The 18,603-nt window shown below is 34.3% G+C and overlaps 1 protein-coding gene across 2 annotated transcripts in view; it reads right to left on the bottom strand.

Moving 5' to 3' along the window:
- Positions 1-18,603, bottom strand: part of LOC128672111 (uncharacterized protein) — a 190,556-nt gene that overhangs the window by 170,884 nt on the left and 1,069 nt on the right. The window lies entirely within an intron of this gene.

Genomic DNA, 18,603 nt, shown 5'->3' on the forward strand with positions numbered 1-18,603 from the left:
ATATTATTGTATATGCGGCTTAATTATATTTATAACAACATATTCAGACGTGCCTCGTGAGAGGAGGTAGAATATACCCATTAGAGGTATAATATGATTATTATTATTATATATCCTTTAAAGGTATGTCATGTTTTTTTTTTCCGCTTCTGAATACAAATCTCAAAAAGCGGGACAGTAAATTCTGGAGTAAAAAATTGGGACACCCCGCTAAAATCGGGATGTCTGTTAACGGTATTATCGTGCGCCTGTCTGTCTGTCTTTTCGGCTTTTATAGCTTTATATTTTGCTGCGATGCTACTGAACTGATTAAGATAAAATTGAATATAAATTATGTAAGTCAGTAACCCAAAGGCTTAATTATTATATTTTTTTGGAAGATAACTTTCAGGGGTAAATTAAAAAGATTAAAATATATTTTGTGATATATCAACAGGAAGGGATTTGTTGTGAGGATCATAAATATCGTGATTCTGTATCTATATCAAAAGGTTCATTTCTTAGTTTGACGACCTCGGTGGCGCAGTGGTAAAGTTCTTGCCACTGAACCGAGAGGTCCCGGGTTCGATCCCCGGTCGGGTCATGATGGAAAATAATCTTTTTCTGATTGACCCGGGTCTTGGATGTTTATCTATTTATGTATTTGTTATAAAATATAGTATCGTTGAGTTAGTATCCCATAACCCAAGTCTCAAACTTACTTTGGGGCTAGCTCAATCTGTGTGATTTGTCCTAATATATTTATTTATTTAGTTGGTAAATGTCTAGACCGCGAAATTTTGCTATTAAATACAGTCAACTGCATGTCAAGGCACTCTGCAGCATCTCTAAGCGGCGGTAATAATAACGAATTTGGATACGCCAATGTGCTATTAGTTGTACCTGCGTTAATTAATTACTAATTGCTTTAGTTAATTCGCGGCACATTGATATAATAGTTTTTTTACTAGACGTTACAAAAATGTATGTTCAGATTGAATGTCGGAATTGCTTTGTTAAATTTCTAGCTAATTTGAGCTTCTTTTCAGATGAAAAGATTAAGAAATTCTTATCAGATGAGAAGATTAAGAATGAGAAGATCAAATAAAATTATTTGAACTATGATTTCAGAACAAGTCTAATTACTTCCCGTAAAAACCTAGGGTCATACTTCTTACGAAGTCCACAAAACTCTGCGCAGTAAGTATTTTGATAGGTAAAAAAACAGTGTACCTACAAAACTACCTACCATCTATTCAAATCTGACACCAATGTTAGCAATGACACGTGACACTCGATAAGAACGAAAGACACCACCTACCTATTTCTAATATGAAAACTGGCAAGATTAATAATTGATTTGCGGATTATAATCTACACACGTATGTGACACAATCCAGCAATTTAATTTTAAAGCACATCTAGTAAAATTACATTAATGTGAAAATCCATCGAGGAAATTTCGAGAAGTGCAATTTAGCTGGCAACACTCGTCGGGGCTTTCCGTTCCCGACAGAAATTCGCGCTAAACTTTGCCTGCGAAACTATTCTTTAAATTGTAACTTGAGTGCTCGAAGTGATAAAGTTACTGATGTGTCAATAACTTTTGCAGAGTAATGTATTTTCAAAAAGATAAGATTGTTTTAATTTGTGAAGATTGGTTGAAAATCATTCGCCTATCCTTGTCACACTAGGAGTCTTCTCAAGGATCGATTGATTGAATCTTGCTGTGAAAAACATAACGTTTGTTTACACACACTGTTTATTGCACAGTGGTTGCAAAGTTGACTAACTTTGGCGTTAACTTTAACCAGCACAGAAAACCGCAAAGTCCGCCATTTTGTCTATACGTCGTCGGTGACTCGCAGTCAACGTTAAAGATGCAACTTATCGTTGCTATTTCATTAAAAAGTACACGATCTTGACATGTCTTTTATATAAACTTTATAAATTTAAATAAATTTGTTAGTAGCAATTATATTAGTTTTATAGTTCAAAGGCTAGATTTCCAAAAGGGTCTTGTGCAAAATACAGTTTCAGAACCTCCCGAGCCTCGCTTGTTAAAATATATCATGCAACAAGAATAATAAAAAGCATAGTGTTGCTAATGTTGAAAGAAACCGTAGACCGGAACATACACCTACATACAAATGCTATAAACATGTAATATTGATGAAGATTATAATGACTACGATGCAGAAGACACGACCAATTAAACACGATCAATCAATATTTTGCACGCGCTAGATTCTAAAAATATGGATTGTGCAGAAAATTACATTATTTTAGATAAGTACGTCAATGTCATTGATAGAAAAACCAACTTTTATTTCATGTTCGCCTGACTAGATTTCTTGTCTTTCTAAGTAAATTAAAAGTTATTTAATTTAACTAACATGTCTGTTAGAGATTTCACTCATTTCATCGATAGATTATCACAAAAATATTATGATTTCTTTTCGTTTCATTCCTGGGATCAGATCAACTAAATAATTACATTTTCAATCAACTTTTTGTCAAACTTTTTGACTAAAGCATAATCTATATTCATGTTATTTGTATAAAAAGCCATTCTGCGAAAATAGTAGGTCAATTTAGTTGATCAAAGTTAAATCCTCGAGATACTTCGTCGCTGAACGATCATTGTCATTACAAATAGTCGTACGAGTGAATAGATTAAATAGATAGATTTAAATTGTTAGTTATCATGTTCTTAGAAAAAAGAAGGAACACTTAAACATGATATTTCCATGCAAACTGAAAATTTTTAGCCACCGGTTACTAAATAAATACATTAGGACAAATCCCACAGATTGAGCTAGCCCAAAAGTAAGTTCGAGACTTGTGTTATGGGATACTAACACAACGATACTATATTTTATAACAAATACATAAATAGATAAACATCCAAGACCCGGGTCAATCAGAAAAAGATCATTTTCCATCGAACCCGGGACCTCTCGGTTCAGTGGCAAGAACTTTACCACTGAGCCACCGAGGTCGTCAAACTAAGAAATGAACCTTTTGATATAGATATACATAAACATCCAAGACCCCTGCTATACTACTTATTACACTTCTGTGCATAATACTCGTACTTTCGGTTCCCAGTTGGTTTCATTGCGAATAAGCTGTTGTTTCTAAAGAGCAATTTAATTCCACCGTACAAACTCAAATGTGTGGCCTAAAGGTTGTTACAAAGTTAACAGATGCACCAACTGGCAATCGAAAATAACAAGCTCTGCAAATTTTCGTTGAGACTCGTCAAAACTCGGCGATATGATTTAATTGAGAGTCGCAATTAACACAAACTACTTACGAACAGCTACCGAAACTGAACGCATAAACAGAATCGGAATTTCAGAAGTTATATTCGTTGGATTTACTGAGCTGCGCAGCGACACCACAAAGTATGGAGAATAGAGGAAGTTCCACCTCTTAAATGTTACCTAATTTAAACTAGTGTGAACTGTGTGTGAACTTACACCTCGCGAACACAATAAACCTTTACAAAATTGTGAATATTTTAAAAACGACTTAGCCGATTTTGTTACCCAACGAAATTAAAAACTTTATTGACAGGTCCTACATACCTTTTAAATTTCATCAAAATCAGACCAACAATTCAAAAGTTATAGCGATACGAACATACGTACAAAAATGTATTTTTGCCCCCAAGTTGATTTGTAGAAATTAATCTAAAATAGTGGATTGTTTATGGTATAGATTTATTTATGTAAGTCGAAGTGGCTTGGTTCTGGCAAGAATATATTTAGTATTGTTTAGATTATAACGTTTGTCAAATTCAAATTCAAATCATTTATTCAGAAATTAGACCTTCACAGGCACTTTTTGTCGTCAATCTTTATATTTATAGTTATTTCTCACAAGTTACAAACTACTGGCATTTCGGAACGACCACTGCTGAGAATAAATGCCGAAAGAAACTCATTTGAACAGTGTTGGTCCCTATCATGCCAGTTTGTAGATTTGACAATGAGGATTTATATGAAAATATACTTATGGCATTGTACAGGATGTAATGGATAGGTTACGAAACATTGACTTGTGAAACAATCCGAATGCAGGTTATTAATTAATTTTGTAAAAAAATATTGTGTATTGTGTTCGCGAGGTTTAAGTTCGCGGCGAACAACGAGTTTAAATAGCCTTGCTTAATTGTTATCCTTCTGCATTGTCCATATTTTATGTGAAAAGGAAATTCGTGTTTCATTTTGTCAAGGCTTGCTCGAGCAATTTGCTCGTTTCCTAGATCTTCATCATTTCCAACGGACGTTGGTTAGCCAATGTTACTTCAATTCAATGCTGCGGTCAAATTGATGTATTTAGATAGATCAAAAGGTTTGGATATATATATTTACTATCATGCCTATCAAAGTCAAATCATCCTTATATATACAAAAGTCCTCTGTCGCGACTGTCTGTCTGTTCGCGATAAACTCAATAACGACTGCACGGATTTTCATGCGGCTTTCTCTAATCGATAGTGTGTTTCCTGAGGAAGATTTATGTGTATAATTTATTATGTTTTTATCCGAGCAAAGCCGGGATGGGCCGCCAGTTTATTTATAAATGAGACCATCACTGGTTGTTCTTGTCGTTTTCAAAATTAAACAATATTTACCAAAGCTACAAACTACTAGCATTCCGGAAGCCAATTAACCATAAGGGGTAAATGGAGCCGTCATTTCTTCGGCTACCTTCACTTTTATTTGACAAACTGAATGAATATTATACTCCCTAATAACAAAATAATTCTTGAAATATTCTTAATTTTTTTAATTGAATTTCTTCAAAACACGTAATCTGACAACCTACTTATGAGACCGACAACCAACTTTTAATCACTTTAGGGTACACTGAACGTTCAACTTGCCAAAAATAATTTGCCCATTGCATGAACAATCAATGTAAACGATACTTAACATTTTCAACTTTATAATTCAAGTAGACAGTCCATTTAACATTTCCTTCGGTGAAACTTTTCCAGCTTAAGGAAAAAAGAGACAGACTTAATGTAAATTTCTTGCTGTTAAAGTGAGACAGAGATTAACAGCTATGCAGACGACAAAGACCGCTAAAATGATAGACCAGACAGAGGAAACGAAAAACAAAACTGTTTTTAGTATTTTCAACCAAGTAACCAGAATGCAAATAAATAACACTAAATTATGAAGCAACGTCCACCACGTTGGTTTATCAGTCTGTCTGAATGCAAAATAATCATAATTTTATATCTATCTGTTCATCTGAGCAGTTTTCTGGTTCCTTTCTGAGTCGTTAAGCGTCGCAGCCCCGCAGTCCGCTAAATATCATCAGTCATAATTTTATCTGAAGTCTTTATCTATGCAAGCTGAGGTCGTCGCTGCTGTTGAATAAATTTGACAGCTTTTAATCGACCTTGTAATGTTTCCAATTTTAAATTTTACTCACCAGCTGAAGTCAAGTCTCATTATTTCACAATTTTAGTCTCTGTCAGAAATTATGGAGTCATTTTTAACGTGTGGAAAGGCCATTGTGGCATCTACCCAACCATCCGCAGGAAGACGCTCAGTCTAGTCTAGTGTAACTATTCTTTTTAGAGTCATTGCTGTCTGCATAATTAGGATCCCCATTTGTCTTCCTTACTCTCTTTCAACACTTTAGGGTCTGTACGTCTGTCTGTATAGCTATAGAATTAACTTGGGATTTTACGCCTGCAATATTTCAAAGTAACGTGTACAATATTGTATGTATGGTGGTTAAAAAAATGTTCTTGCTTCCATATTTCCTGTTACACATAACCGTCCTATTTCACGAAATCACCCAATAGTTTGCAGGAATTCTACTTATAGTTCCTGCTCTAGAATAGCGTCACTCCATATCCTATTAATGCCGTACAAGGCGACCAAGGAGTAACAAGCAATAAGAGCGTTCTCAAAGAGCGCTGACGTCAGATGCGGCCACGTAAGGTAAATCAAAATTTTCGAAGTCTTTTGTTACGGGGAATTCTCGGTTTCGGGGCGTCCCAACCGCGAAGGCGACACGATCAGGTAAGAGAGACTGCGGGAAATTGAAAGAAAAATCTTGCAATTATGTCTCACCTTTTATCAACATGTCACATGTCTTACAGTTAGTTAATTTCAGAGTTAACCCGTGGAGTTAACTCATCCCCAGTGACTAATTAATTGAATACGCTTAGTTACCGGCCAATAAAAGGTTAAAACTCGATAATATCGAGGTTACTGGCTTATATCGAGCAATTCCTTGTTTAATTTGTTTTAACATTTTATAGAAGAGTATAAAAAATATACATGTATTAAAACCACGTCCGTGATTAAAATCCTATGAGGTGAGGAATTTTAAGTCAATAGTTCTTATGTTACACACAATTGCTGTTAATTGATGAAAATATTAATAGGACTGTAATTAAATCCGCTCAGATGAGAGAAAGAGAGATGCAATAGTTTGTTAATAAATGGAAACGAAGCTTTTAAATAAAATAAGAAATAAAATTGGAGAAAAGTGTATGAATTTTTGTATTTCTTCAATGTCATTGAAGAAATACAAAAATTCATACAACAAACAAGTGAAAGTATAAAAACCCACAAACAATTAAAAGAAAATATTAAGAAAGAGGCTAAAGGTCTTAACATGCCCCCGGGCGTTGAAAGGCTTCCCTCCTTTCAACCACAATCTGTTGCAATTGGCAATGAACAAATCTTGTTGAACGCCCTCCTTATAACTCCAGTGGACGTTCTAATGTCAGCAACACGGGCAATGCCATCTGCTCCTGGATGTGTGGCTTCAATTCTACCCAATCTCCATTTCAACGGAGGAAGATTGTCTTCTTTGATCACAACAAGAGCGTCTAACTTTACGCAAACTTCAGCGCAGATGGCACCACTGATACAACTAGGGTACACAAATATTGCCAATGAAGGCAAAAAGCGCCAATTTTCAATATTGTTGCAGATTACGACCAAAAATACCTTCTCTACGCAATCGTGGTGCGAGTTTAGCGGTAAAACTAAGAATTTAGTGGGTTATCCTGAAAATAATAATACTATTTTAGGTTATGTTCTGCATTATTTGGTCAACTGTGGTCATAAACTTATATAAGCTTGATTTTTACTGAAGATCTTACCTGTATGAAGTCCATATTTTAATAAGTCTTTACGTGTGAAGTGTTCCGAACTTCTTTTCGACCGTTTACTGGCTCGAAAATTTTACAGCGTGAGGGATATCCCATAATTTTCGAACATTTTTTATCTTATGGAAAACTATTTTTCCCAATATTTCGGCACCCGAATATGCTAGTGTTGTATATTTCTACAAACGAATGCTTACATAATGAAAGGATTATAGTACTCTAAAATAAACGTTTCAATCGACATGGCAAAAGGCGGCAAAGCTTTTGTGTACCTAACAACCAGTGCTGTACTCTGGCGGGATAAATGTGCTTGTGCAGTAATACTATTTAGAGAAAGTTCGATTTTTTTTAAATTTCATAATGTACCTACCATAGATAAAAGAAATATATGTACCTACAAATAAAGCTGAAAGTCTTAGCAAGTCTATTTTATACTACGCAGTATAAACGCAGTTTATGGATAAATACTTATTACAATATGGCTACCGAGTCTCCTAACTTGCATGCTAATTAATGAATCGATCGATTGACTACGTGCACGACGTACAAATGATGCTTTGCCCCGAGGCTTTACTCCCGTGGGAATACTGGGATTAAATACTGTTTTAATACCTTTTAGCGTCCCACTGTTGGGCAAAGGCCTCCTCTCTACGCCGATATTTCTGTTCGGCGCAATTCTTCCAATACTTATTTGTCGTATCCAGAAGGCCTACCACGAAATATACATTTGAGATATCGTGTAAAAAATGAGAGCACGTGTGATCCTATTTATTATTATTATTTATTTATCCCATAAATAATAAAAAATATATATATTAGGACAAATCACACAGATTGAGCTAGCCCCAAAGTAAGTTCGAGAATTGCGTTATGGGATACTAACCCAACTATACTATATTTTATAAAAAATACACATTAGATAAACATCCAAGACCCGGGCCAATCAAAAAAAGATCATTGTCCATCATGACCCGACCCGATCGAACCCGGGACCTTTCGGTTCAGAGGCAAGCACTTTACCACTGCGTCACCGAGGTCGCCCATAAACAAGATATATTGTGTCGGAAACTTAAAAAGCAATTTACAATATTATTATTACTAATATAATTTTAAAAGTAATCAAAATAAAATTAATAACAGACGCAATTTCTAATAATAATGTTCATTCATGAATTGAATTACATTTAAATATATATTATCATCATGTCAAGATTAATTATTTAAGTCATAAATCCAGATCTCCTTTATGTCACCATTTGGAGCCCATTCTGTGGCTCTTTTAAAAAGTAAATTATGTATACAATATTATAATAGTGAACATGTGTTTGTTTGTCCGTCTTTCACGTCAAAATGGAGCAACGGATTGAATTTATAAGTCTGGTAATAAAATTGGAGAGAAATCCTTCTTCTTTCTTTGATAATTTCACATAGCCATTTGTAAATCCCTTCTTATTCGTATATGCATAAATACGATACGATTCAAGCCCCGTCGATTTTATCAAGATATAGGCATAATCATTCAATCTACAGACGTCCCGAGACCGCAATATTCTGCTAGCTCCCGCGGGACACGGGATTCCATCGAGCTCTCAATATCCGAACGTCTGTTGTCTATGGTCTAAAGTGCAAACGGTAATTTTGGCGATAATTTATCGATAAATTGGCCGAATCCGATTAGCGATAACGATAACAATCGGTGTGGATTGGAACCACAGATATAGGTAATCGTGATCGAATTGAATAATTGTTTTTATTACAACTATTTGATTAGCTTATAGAACATATTAATTAAATAATTTATTGTTAATTATTTTCTTATCTGTTAATAATAACTCAATACGCTTTCGATTCGATCACAAAATTATTTATATTTTAGACATGAATATACTTAACTGGTTTTTCACTTACTCTCATCTTTTCTGTTAATGTATAACTTAAATCCATGATAAAACATATAATCTAATTTGACTTTATGTTTTAATGATTTGTGTATCATATAAACCATGATTCATGTTATGGTGGTTATGGATGGTGGTAGCCTTTTATTTAATTAATACTTATTTAATTATTATTTGCACAGCGTTAATTACAAAGCGCTTTTATCAAAAATTAAATTACCCACTTTTACTACCGAATTGTCTAAACTACCAAACTTTCTGATTCTAATTTCATTTTCAGACAAAACAACTTCAAACACCGCAGTTATGAAATGGAATGAAGCAATCTGCAAATTGATGAGACATTTCGAGGCTCCCAATTATAATTAATTAAGGAAATGTCTATCAGTATCACAACGACACTTTAATTTGGTCCAATGCTGCTAACACGACAATAATTCAATTCAACATCCTTACAGTTAAGAACACAAGATAATTAGAATGAAAAATTTAAAAAAGCTATCATAAAAATAAAATACTTTTACCTAGAAGAAACCCGAAACACAATTGTATACTATTATCTACCCTATTTAAGGAAATAAATGATTTGAGTACTTGTATTACCATGACTCTAATGTAAAATAAACTCTAGTGTAAAATAAGTTATCGTAGCGTAAGTTCAAATTTCAATCGTTTATTCAGTAATTAGACTTTCAAAGTCCACTTTTCCACGCCACAATTTTTATAAGGTAATTTCGCAAAAAGCTATAAACTACTGGCATTTCTGACGACTGATGTGAAGAAATTCTGAAAGAAACTCATTTGAACGGTGTTGGTGCCAGGTATCATGCCAAAAAGGCTAACAATTATTATTAGTTCGTTTGTTAAGAAATAAAGAAGGCTAACGTAGTGGCATCATCGAGTTTTTTCGCCCGATAAGAGCACAAGCTCATAATATATTGAAATGAAACAACTAGGCCGGTTTTAGCAAGACTATAACCTACCGCAGTAATCGCATGCAGGTCATCCACCTACCTGTGGTGTGTAATCAAAGCTAAACGGTAGTTAAACGATGTCAACATGTAGTAATGCTATGTCAATTTGTAGGTTATGTGATTTTAGGCAGCCAAAGTGATTGGATATTGATCGATTTATTAACAACTGTACGCTTTAGTAACATTTTAACATATTTTCATTGCATTATGTGTCGGTGAATTGTGCTAAAATACTTAATACGTGCAACAGGAAGCGCGCGCCATTTTGATTTAAACAAAAAACGCGCGCGATTGTCTCTGGTCGATTATGATAGTGTCGAACACACGAAACTCTATACCTAGGTAGGTAGGTACTTTAATAAATAAACAATCCCACTCAAAGGCGTAATGCGAGATTAAAAATAGTCCGTTGAATAAAAATGGCGGGAAAGCGGCATATGGAAATGCCGGAAAGACAATGCAACAGGAATTTTCAATAGAAGCTGGCATAACCAAACCAACCGCGAACTTTTATCAGCCAGTATTTATTCTATTTATTTCTCTAATCTTGGCCGTAACCGTGGGAATTTCGGGATAAAAATATTCTACTTTTCATATTGGACTAAATCACGCACAGACGAAAATTTCACAAAGGTTGAATTTCTGGAGTTTATCCTTAAAATCATATCATGACTAGGGATGACTCTTTATCCTAGTCGTGTCGTAGACCTCATGGCTGAGAAACATAAATAAATAATAAATAAATAAATATATATATTAGGACAAATCACACAGATTGAGCTAGCCCCAAAGTAAGTTCGAGACTTGTGTTATGGGATTCTAACTCAACGATACTATATTTTGTAACAAATACATATATAGATAAACATGATCAGAAACACACAGTATTGATGGAAGAGTTCAGGTTTACGTTACGATGTTTTCCTTCATAGGAAGAAAGGAGTGTTCAATGAAAATTTCTACACATGAATCGGATTAGCATACAAACCCACCTGGCACTGGTAGGATTTGAATCTGGGACGCTTCGATTCACAGGCAGTCGTCTTTACGACTGGACCACAAACTTTAACTGTACCTTTCACGAGTCAAAGATTTACAATAGCATGACAATATAACATCAGTGGTCTTCAATTCAAATATTTGAATGCTGACCTGAATACTAATCATGTTTGATCTGATACCCTTTAAGACAGAGGTTCCCAACTATCGAGGCGCCAATCATCACGGAGCAGTTGCTCAAAACATTGCAAATGCAAGAAGCACCATTACAATACATATGGGTGTACAGTACATACGTTAAATGCTATTTTTTGCAAACAAGGAAAGCTTTTTTTATTGTATAACACTCAATGCTCCATATTAATATTATTGACATTATACCACTGAGTTTATATCGTGGTTCCGATGGTCACAGCGCACCCAGAAACGCACGCAAATGTAAAGATCACATTATAAATTATGACATTATTACGTACGTTTTGTACATTTAGCTTTTTATTTATATATATATTTTGTGACAATTTTCAATAATTTTATTGGTAATACATATTTTATTTTATTTATTTATTCAAATTTTGACATTTTTAATAATGATGTAAATTCGTCCTCCTAATTTTTAATATGTATTGATTTTTTAGTCAATATATAAGAACTATATTTGTTAATTGACGTCCTTGGAGAAAATGCTGCGGTGAAGTTTGTTGCGCCGCTTCTTCTTCACTTGCGCTTTGGAAGCCGGCAGTACACTTAGTTTAAGTAATTTTTTTGACGTCAATAAGTGATGTATATCATCCTAAATTGAATAAAGAATTTTGAATTTGAATTTGAAATAATTGCCCGCGCTGAGAATCGAAACCTAGACCAGCGAAAGGGCGTGGTGACCAGTGACCACTAGGTACGTCTCGGAGGTCGTCAAATATAGAAGAGGTACGGATACAAAGAGGAAGACACAAAACTCACGATGTTTTCCTTCGCCGGATGCAAATAGCGGTCAATGACAACTAGTAACATGCAAAGTCGGTTTGGTATGCAAACTCTTAAGTACGAGTAGAATTTAAACCACCTTTCGATGGTTCACCACCACCGCTTCTGTTATATGTTTATACATAGCAGTTAGTTATTTATGATGAAAGGTTGGAAAACTCTGGCTTAAATTGAAGGATTTGCCTTTGCAAATGAGTATTAAACAAGTTTAATACCAAGAATCACGAATTTCTGGGTATCGAAAGCCAAAGTGGTAGAAAAGATAAGAAAGAAGTACAATTTATTATTGTGATTTTACCTAAAGACATCTGACACGGCTACCGGGACTAGTGGCTCGCTTACACACTAGTGAACACTTTATAAATAATCTGCGAACACTAAATCCTACAAATCAGTCGAGAATCTCTAGAATCGCCATATATGTGTAGATTTTTTTTGTTAATTAATTTCGTAACGCTAAGGTTAACTAGGAAATTGATATTTTCCGAACGTGCCAATGTGGATATCTCTCGCGAACGCCATTAACAAAATAAGACTTTAAGATGTTGTTGCGTAAGATTTTTTTGTCAAATATTAAAAGAGTGCAACGTTAACCAAAATAATATTTTGTTTAGACCCTCCCCACATATGTGTGTCCTTCAAACTAGCAAGTCCACCAATGTCCGTTCACCTACATTACAAGCATTACTCAATCCTTGTTTAGACATCTTAGTTAATAGAAACAACCCGTATAAAACTCTTAACAACACAGTCACACTCAAATTCAAAATCAAAATTCTTTATTCAACTCAGGATGATATACCTGACGACCTCGGTGGCGCAGTGTGCTAAAGGTGCCTCTGAACCGAGAGGTCCCGGGTTCGATCCCCGGTCGGGTCATGATGGAAAATGATCTTTTTCTGATTGGCTCGGGTCTTGGATTTTTATCTATATATGTATTTGTTATAAAATATAGTTAGTATCCCATAACACAAGTCTCGAACTTTGGGGCTAGCTCAATCTATGTGATTTGTCCTAATTATTACCTATTTCACTTATTAACCTCAAAGTTTACTTAAAACTAAGTCTATTGCCGACTTCCAATCCAAAGCGCACGTGGAATAGAAGCGGTACAACAAAATTCATCGCAGCCTTTTCTCCAAAGACGTCATTGACAAATGTAGTGGACGATAGTGGATATACATTATTTATAATGTAAAATATATAAAATGCTAAATGTACGTTTGTACACTAATATATAATAAATAGCCTACCACCTAAGCTAGGTGGTACCTGAAACTGAAAATTATCAGGAGAACTATTCACTCGCAATCGAAGTTTTTTTAAGAAATACCAATCTAATTTGTTCACTTTAATCCAACGCATCAATCGATCAAACTTTTTCGACTGTGATTTTGCTTAAAACATTTGAAAATAAAAGAAAAAATCTGTGATTGATTCGTGAAAATCTGTCCCAAGGTTTGGTTGCAGATTAACAGAAAAACAGACAACGATCTTCGTTGTCTGTATTTCTGTTAAAGCGGAAGAAACTTCTAATGAACATTAGATTGTATCGATTCTGACCGAGTGCCGAATCGATACAATCTAAGCATGAACTGAGCTGAAAAGCCAATAACTAAGAATGAACTAACTAGGTTTATGTACAGCAAAGCTGATTCCGTTGTTCTAAAGCAATTAGCAAAATTACGCCAATGTAAGACAGAGACAACGACGTTACCCTAACGAATTAAGATTATTATTTCGATGGCACAGAATATTGTGTAATGACATATCTTTAAAGTATGTGTTGAGACGACGATTCAGGTTAGATTACATAATTACTAGATATATATAGTATTTGATGACATCAGTACGGAACGAAGTGTGCTCAAAACTCATGCAAAATAATTTCTATGTTCTTCATCGTAGCAATAAGCAATCTTGACTTGATTAAACGTGACTAATGATAGTAGTTCATGCATGACGTCATTAATTTATCCAACGGTGACGTCACAGATTTTGCACACAACAATAAACAGAAAATTTAACATTGTCCAGTCAAAATTTTAATTAAATAAAAATTAAATAAGTATAATTTTATTTTGATTTCTCTCTCTAGTATTGCTTTCATTATTTTTGGTTCAATATATTCTGGTTAATTTTCAGGATATTGTAACTGTCCTTACATTTGAGCTGATGTCTTTAAAAAGTTGAATTAAAAATTTATTTAATTAAACCGTCTGCCGTTGCAGTCATCAATAATCTTTAACTGAGGTTACGTTATTTTTTTTGATGAATTTGCGTACTTCATTACATAATTTATACAGGCAAGGACGGGTAACTATCATAAAACTTACAAATAGCTGCATAGAACGTTGCATTCCTACCCCGAATAAATGAAATTGAATACCCCGAATAATTGAAAATTAAAGAATCTCATTGCATTAAACATGGTAAGTACAACCTTCCGTCACAATATTCCGTAAACGCATCAAAGAGTTTACTTTATTGCGGCAAATTGAGGGCAATACATTGAATTATTTTTAGGTTCATATTTATACTTTATATATATATATATATTTTTTCCATAGCTTCTATGTAATTTATCCTTATTCCTTTTTTTACATTTTTTCCTAAGTCATATGTTTAATCCTATTGTTTGCTGTTGTTTGTTTCTGTTTCCGTACATATTAACTTGTTTATTTTGCCACCATACCTACTTTTGTACTTGGTTCCAGCTGAAAATCAGCGCCTTGGCTTGATACCTTGGCACCATGCTGAGCTGGTCGCCATTTCGGCTTACATATTTTATTCGATATATATTTGTTACTCTTTTGTATGTTTGGATTTTATGTGTTTGCCGAATAAATGATTTCTTTCTTTCTTTCTTTCTAACCTACAAAAGGTAAATTTTTGTGGATGTTTCGACATCACTGACATACAAGCAGTCGTAAGGATTTTCTATTAGATGACGTCTATTCGGAAGTCGAAATCATTTAATTTAAAAAAGCAGCACAGTACGTTTTTTGTTTTATTCTTTTCTTGGCTGCCTACCGCGTAAAACGTGACGATATCGTGCATCTGTCGTCCCGCACACCTGACACGCCACTGGTGGAGGTTATGAAAATAAATTGCGCCTTCCGTGAAAAAGTGGACTATCCTTTGGGTTAACTTTATTCCTGGATGTAGGGTATGATTGAAACATTTGAATTTTGGGCCGCTGTTATCGTGAAGAACCTTTTTTCGAAGCATCTACGTGCATATGAAGACTGAATGGGCCGATATTCTTTCCGTGGCGCGTGGGTAAAAAAATAAAGTAAACCTTATATTCTTTACCCAATTGAATTTTATAGGAAATTAGCAGTGCCCCGCGGTTTCCTATCGGTATGGATATTTAAGAGATTTTGCATAGCCAGCCTCTAAACCTATGGTGACTCACACAATAAATTTTCAAATAGAGTATCTATTCATTCCCGAAATCCTCCTCAAACACAATTTTCAGCTTTACATTTCATTATTATAGTAAAAAGATAAAATATTAATTTGGTTTTATTTAACACCTAGCTGTCTGCCGACTTTGTCCTCGGTTAATAAAACGTTCTGATAATCTATATCTGTACCTAGTTTCATCAAAATTGGTCCAGTGGTTCGGACAACATTCGTAACTAAAACAAGTGTTTCAATAGACATTATTATAACATTTGAAAGGTTTATTTTAAAGGGCAAACCCATAAAGTTATGATAAGCAGCTTTATAGTTGTTTTTACGTCCCTTGCGACATAATGTTTGTGCGTTTGATAAAACTATCTTCAAGCTATATTCTAATATTTATAGCTCGTTTTACAACTGTCTGCAAGGGAGGGCATTGACCCGCAGGACAAATATATCTAATGGTTTGCTAAATCACGATAATGTCGATACTAATTGCATAAATATTTCTGCATAGACTTAGGCGATAGGTAGGTATAGCTTATTAACTACCAATAAAGCTGGTGGAACCAACCTAATACAGCGCTGAAAACATTTGGCTGAGACTAAACAAAATGCAAAAGTTAGGTAGGTGAACTTGCTGGTTTATGATCAGTTAGTCGATGTCTCGACTTTAAAATGTCATAACTTAAAATAATGTTGAATTAGAAACTAGATATTGTATTTTACGCGTAAAAAAACTATTCAACTATTTAATAAACCTATCTTCATAAATAATCCTATTTATCTGTTATTTTTAAATTTAAAAATAATCAAAAAGTGTGTTTTGTTTAGTTCACGATCGTTTTTCGTCAGTTTACGTTCACACATTTGCGCCAGTTTGCGATCATTAAAAACCACTGAAAAAGGAACTCTAGGGCAATGAATTGCAAGTCGAAATTGTATTGTATTATTTGTTGAAAAAAAATTTTTTTTCCGTTTGATAATATGAACATTATAGGGCGTTAGTGCTACTTCAGAATAAGATATTTCTGTGCATTTTAAGTGCAACTAGGGAATGCATACATCGCAGGCTATATTTTTTTCCAAATCTTCTTCAAAATCACTAATTAATTATTTAGCACATTCACTGTATAACAAGGTATCTTTTTTATTACTATTCTTTTTTATAAAATCTTTTTCTTTTCCTCTGCTTTCTTGTGTCTCCCTGTGTCAGGTAAAGTTATATTTTCATTAGGAGCAAGCAAATTCGAATGGTCGAGACCAATACTTTTGAAACGTTGTGGAACATATTGCTAGCTTCGTTGGTTTCAGTTTCTTCAAAGCTTAAGTTTTCTGGAGTGACGTCTATTATCATATCAGTTGTAAGTTGATTTGGTGCTGCAGCTTGAAGAACATATTTTACCATTTTTATTTCAGATTCATCAAACATTGAATTTGCTAACATCTCAATAGGCAGAACGGATGAACAGAGATCTGAGGCATGTGCAGCTAGTACTTGCGAGTGGTCCTAAAGTATTCAATAGACGATCACTGAAAATGTTTCTAAACTAATCAAAAATTATTTCAAAACGGTAACTGACCGGTATACGATCATATAAAACTGATATTTTTCTATAGAAAAAATAAATTATCGGTAACAGGCCGTTTCCCGATCACTTGGTTTGTCATTAGTAAAAAGCATTTAATTTTATGATTATTTTTCATTTTAAGCCGATCGCCATCTGATCTATAAAGTAAACATGTTACGATGGAACAAAGTAAATATTAATATTCCCGACAACACCATGCAAGATACTACAAAAGCTTAACGAAGATAAGGCCAAAACCGCCCCCTTACGATCACCTAATCGTAAAATGAAGGAAGCTTAGTTTTTTAACGTCTCATGGCGATCACCTTATTTTATAGTAAATTATTAACTTTTTTTATTAAATTTCCACGTAAGAAGGAAATATAACTCTTTTTCAACACCACACACATTAAAGTAAAGGTTAAACCGTATGAAAAACATGTTTTACTGACGATTCAATGTTCACGTCCCACTATTTTTTTCTTAAGATTTGGCGGTAATATTCATGCAAGCGCATTGGATAGATTTCGTCAGCTCTGATCGAAAAATAACGTATTTGGCTACCGAGACAACTGATACAAATGAAAAGGATAGATGGATCAACCATTTTTATGCAAAATTAACACTTCACGCGCGGTATTACGGCTATTTTAGAGGTTTTTTGTAAAAATGATCGAGAGCGGGTGGTGATCGGTGAACCAGTCGATTCACCCTATTATGACGTCTATACACGATAAGTGTCCAGCAACGAGTTACTGACATACCTAATAAGTACCTACATTAATTTCTGTCACTTTTTCAGGTTATTAAAGTACCTACATATTTACCTTATGGTTAGTTAGCCTGGATTTATTTAGTTCCTACTTAGAACCCTCAAGAGTCAACCCAAAACTAAAAAGTACCTAAGTAGGTACCTACCTACACTGGAATCTACCTCATGTTAATTGCTCAATTAATTCTTCCTAAATAATTTAATGTGCCTGCTTTCCCGTTGGATCTCCGATTAGGAATTTTCCTGAGACCCACAGAACACTAAGATATTTTTTATAGTTTTAGTTTTTCTAAGACAAAAAGAAAAAAATACAATCAAAAGAAAATTGACCTCCGGCCACATTGTCAAGTGGGGTGTCACAAACACTTGGCAAAGAAGAACTTAGATTTCAAAAGATCGGTTAAGGAGTAATTTTAAAGCTCCACTAGGTACCTATATTGACCTAATGGTCACTAGAATCACAAAATACCTAAACGCTCGAGGCTAAATTTTAGAGCTCCAATTTGCGCTAGACCTTTCGAATTAGTCCTCCGTTTATGAATTAGAAATCAGTAAAAATTAAAACATTCTATTTTAAAATCTAATTTCGAATAGGTACCTATTTATTTCCGGAAATTGTCAATTATTTAGAAAACTGCCAAGTTTATACAATCATTTTTACATATCTAGTCTACCAGCAAAATCAGCAAAGCACCATTTTATATTAGTACCTAATTCCCAAGCTAGGTTAAGAATATTGTGTGTGCAATGAGCAGCAATATGATTTTGCGAAGACGTGGACAATGCGTTTCGTCATCAAGGAAACCTCTCCACCTACTCTCTTCACAAAGTGAATTCGTTTGCACAATATACAAATAAATCAGTG

Source organism: Plodia interpunctella, chromosome 8 (genome assembly GCF_027563975.2).
Source record: "Plodia interpunctella isolate USDA-ARS_2022_Savannah chromosome 8, ilPloInte3.2, whole genome shotgun sequence".
NCBI classification, from domain to species: domain Eukaryota; kingdom Metazoa; phylum Arthropoda; class Insecta; order Lepidoptera; family Pyralidae; genus Plodia; species Plodia interpunctella.